Raw genomic sequence first — 831 nt, 5'->3', positions numbered from 1 at the left:
GGCACCCACAGACTCAAAGTAAGAGGATGGGAAACAAACTTTCAGGAGAACGGAATACAAAAGAAAGGAGGAGTAGCGATCTTAATTTCAGACAAAATACCCTTCAAGCTATTACAAATCAAAAAAGATACAGAAGGCCACTACATAATGATAAAAGGCTCAATCCATCAACAAGAAATATCTATCCTAAACATATATGCACCCAACATAGGTGCGCCAACTTTCATAAAGCACCTTCTTGGAAAACTAAAGAAAGATATCGACTCTAACACTATCATAACTGGGGACTTTAATACCCCACTCACAACCCTAGACATCATCAGGACAAAAAATCAGCAAGGAGATCCGGAACCTCAATGTGACTTTAGACCAAATGGACTTAATTGATACCTACGGAACACTCCATCCAAAGACCACAGAATACACATTCTACTCATCACCACATGGAACATATTCTAAGATCGACCACATACTCAGCCATAAATCAAGCATAAGAAAATTTAAAAGGACTGCAATTCTACCAAGCACCATCTTGGACCACAGTGGATTAAAAATAAACATTGACACCAACAAAGTCCCCCCAAAACCCACAAAGACATGGACACTAAACAGCATGATGCTATACAACTCCTAGGTCAACGACGAAATCAAAACAGGGATCAAAAGATACCTGGAAACAAATGAAAATGAAGAAACATCTTACCAAAATGTCTGGGATGCCCTGAAAGCTGTAGTAAGAGTGGAATTTATATCCCTACAAACACACTTGAAGAAAATGGAAGGAACAGAAATTCACAACCTACAAGCCACCTAAAGTAGCTGGAAAAGCAA

The sequence above is a fragment of the Carlito syrichta genome, unplaced genomic scaffold (genome assembly GCF_000164805.1).
Source record: "Carlito syrichta isolate Samal-C Ts95f unplaced genomic scaffold, Tarsius_syrichta-2.0.1 Scaffold141450, whole genome shotgun sequence".
NCBI classification, from domain to species: Eukaryota; Metazoa; Chordata; class Mammalia; order Primates; family Tarsiidae; genus Carlito; species Carlito syrichta.
Note: the sequence above shows the minus strand (reverse complement) of the source record.